Below are 3543 nucleotides of genomic sequence, written 5' to 3'. Positions count from 1 at the left end.
ACGAGTGTTGTTGTGAGCGTTGTTGTTGTGCATATGCATCCTTCTTTTCTGTCCTGCAACCCCTCCCTACACAGTATATTTGGAGCTATAACGTGACAAGACATGATCTTCTTGCTTACATGTTCCTATGTATGTTCTCCAATGGTTATATACCCTAAAGTGTTGCATTTGTAACATTGCATTGTGTGTCGGGGGAGGTATACAAATAAATATTGGGGGGGGGATATGTCTTTCTGAGTTTTCTTAGACAAGTCTCCATTAGCTGCCATTACATTACAACTGGTCATATTGGATTGTACTGGCTGGGATGCAACATCCAGAATGGGTACATCATTGTTGTATGTTGTGCATCACTTTCATCTGGCTAATGCTTGATGCGCTGGTTGTGTGCCACTGCATGTTGGTTGCACTTTAGATTATGTCCATTGCCTGTGACTTTCCACCATTTTTTAGTACTGCATCACTGTCATATAGCATTATGCTGTAGTATGGGTGTATTTGGGTGTTTCGTTGAACTCCGACTGGTGCTCCTCTTGGACTGGCCTCAATATCACATCTGGGTTTGCATTCAGGTCTGCTTGGGGGCTTCCCATAGACATCTCCCTGGCCTCTGTGAGAACAGGATGCTGGACCAGATGGCCTGATCCTATAACGTTTGTGACAGCCCTATATTATCCAGCATCTATATAATCTGGTTCAAAGGCCAGAACCTATAGATGTTCTTTCCTTCATCACAGTCCTGGAAGGTAGGTTAGAATAAGAGGGAAATGCTTGACCAAGGCCATGGAGGGAGTTCCATGACTGAGTGAGGATTTGGACCTGTGTCTCTGACATCAGGCGTTCCAAACCCAAAGTGTCCACTTGTTGTGCGAGTGATCAAATGTGCAGGCATCTTAACTGGTCCTTTGAGAGAAATTGAGTCCTTCCCATACAGTGGTAGCAGCTGCCTTTTGGGACCGAGAGCCCAAACAGTAGGTAGCGCTAAATCCAATGACTAGCAGAGCCAACTAACTCTAGTTTTGCACCCATCCTCTTCCCTGCTGAGTTCTACAGGGGCAATTCTGAGAGAAAGGGGGGAGGAACCTGCCAGACTCTGAACAGGGGGTTGCCTGAGAACAGACTAAGGTTGGTGAGGCAATGTCTCCGTTGCCCTCATGAACCAGTCTCCACTGTCCCCCGTACATATTGCCCTAATGCCTTCACAACCTCCATCCACCAGCTCCCTGTGTATTCCCTGCCTCAGAACTTCATTTATTTAGCCACCCAGAAGTGGATGGCTAATCTGTGGCTCACCAGATGTTGCTGAGCTGCAGTTCCAATAATCCAGTGATTGTTGCCTATGATGGCTTGAGCTGATGGGAGTATCTGGGGTGAGGAGCACAGGTTAAGCACCCTTGCTCTACAGAGTAGCTATTTACTCTGCAATGTAGAGTCACAAACAATCAGCAGTTCCTGCTGTGATTTATGTTTCTGGATTTTTCATCATGCAAGGTATGTGTCTATCTTGCTTATTTACTGATTCAACAATGTCTAGTCTACCTGCATCAGAACATGAGCTCAAGGTGGCACATTCAGTTTTCCCCTCCTCATTGAATAACAACCCTGTGCGGTAGGTTAGACTGAGAGGCAGTGAATGGCCCAAGGTCACCCAGTGTACCTGGGTGTAATCTATCATTGCCTGGGTGTAATCTATCATTGAACACTGATAAGGCCTCTTCCTTACCTGGCATGTGACCGCCCCCCCCAACACCAAAGGTTGCCCAGAAGGGAATGTGGCTCTTGGAGTTAAAAGGGCTCCCCAAGCCTTTTCTAAAGGCATCTAAAGTAGGTGGGGCTTGTTGAAGAAAGTGTTACATAATTATGGAGGAGCCACTTTTAGGAAGGTCCTGCTATGAGTTCTTGCAAAGTGGGCAGGTTTCTTGGTGGAGGGCCTTCTCCAAATATTTGGTGGGTCTTGGTGGATGGGAAGACTCCCAATGGAGTCTGTGGGTTAAAAAATAATAATCATATTTTGAATTGCACCCAGAAATAAAGAAGCAAGCAGTATTGCTGCACTGCAGAATAGTTCCTGGTCATGCACAGAAACCCTGTATGCCTATGGTTTGTACACACTTGTGAGGTCTATTGTGATGCCCTGTATGGATGTTGTATGGATCACGGGTTCCTGACTTCCACAAGTTGTCTGATAATACCTGATAGAGCAGGGCATCTGCAGGGTTCTCAATCTGTGAACAGGAGCCCTGATAATTCAGGGATCCTGATGGCATGAAGAGCTCCATCTTTGCATTCAGTTGAACATGAGAGGGCTCTTTCAGACATGCAGAGGTCAAGGAGGAGCATGCGATTCACTCCCCTTCTATGTAGTCACATAATATCCAGAGCAGGGTTTGGCAGTCTATTGGATATGCAGGTTTTGCAATGGAACCTGTCACTGCAGTCCTCATTTCATCCCCCCCCCCCCCGTGTGCATACAGTCTCCCTGGATTTGTCATCTGAAGGCTTCAGGACAGGGGACGAGATCAAGTGGACAGGAGCGGATGTGCTGTTACATATCTATAAGCGCATTCACCTGTGTCCATCTTTCTGTGCTACCATGTAAACTACACTCAAAACATTTTACAGAGGCTGGCATATGCAGTGATTCAGCAGAGTGCCCCAGCCCTTGAATGTGAACTTGTCCTTCCCAGGTTTGGCTTCACCAGCTCCCCCCCTCTGTGTGAGCCCAGGGGTCCCGCAGGTGACAGTGGCCCACCCACCCACCCACCCACCGTGCTCACTTCTCCTACACAGTCTAGACTGAGCTTTCCACAAGCAAAAGGAAGACAGAGGGCTCTAAAGAGGGATGAACTTGCGCAGGAATCAAGGGTAGATTGTATACTTATCTGCCGTACCTTGCCTTGTTTGGGACTTGCATCGCTGGCTGGGGCTGATGGAAGATGCAGTCCAATACCATCTGGGGCAGGGAGTGGCAGCAATGCATTGGTTACCCTTCCAGATCAATGTGCATTGTTAGCATGTCCACCATGATGGTGGAGGGAGTCAGGCGGAATCCACCTAGCAGCAGAATCTGTGGCTGGAGCTTCTCTCAGCACAGGACCACCCTGCCTTCCCTGCTTTGGTCATGCTAGATTGTGACAAAGAGACAAAAGCCAGGAACTGGGTGATTAATCTGAGTGACCAATACAAGTCATCATCGCAGTGTACTGATTATAGTTGGTTATGTGTGTTGTTCTGTGGTGTTTTGATGTGTACTGTTGCACATAATGCATCCTTACCTTGTGCTGTGCACTATGTATTACATTTGTACAGAGTATATGGTTGTATACCTGTGATAAATGTCACTGCCACGGGTTACTGCATCTCCCTTCTCTGTTGTGCTGCAGTGTGTGAGCTATTACACAACACTGCGTTAGTGTATTGCAAAGCAGGTGTGTACTATACATTTTGTGCTGTTCGTTGCAGTAGCACTGCAAATTGTTAATTACTTAGGAACAGTGGTGTGTGGCATTTTTGTGTGTTTTATTGTCAGCTGTGTATCACCAT

The 3543-nt window shown here is 47.0% G+C and overlaps 1 long non-coding RNA gene across 2 annotated transcripts in view; it reads left to right on the top strand.

Moving 5' to 3' along the window:
* The window catches only part of LOC307201807, an 80506-nt gene that overhangs the window by 65038 nt on the left and 11925 nt on the right, over positions 1-3543 (top strand). The window lies entirely within an intron of this gene.

The sequence above is a fragment of the Podarcis cretensis genome (genome assembly GCF_951804945.1).
Source record: "Podarcis cretensis genome assembly, chromosome: 13".
Taxonomy (NCBI): Eukaryota; Metazoa; Chordata; class Lepidosauria; order Squamata; family Lacertidae; genus Podarcis; species Podarcis cretensis.
The sequence above is the reverse complement of the archived record's forward strand: the minus strand, read 5'-3'. Positions and strand labels throughout refer to the sequence as shown.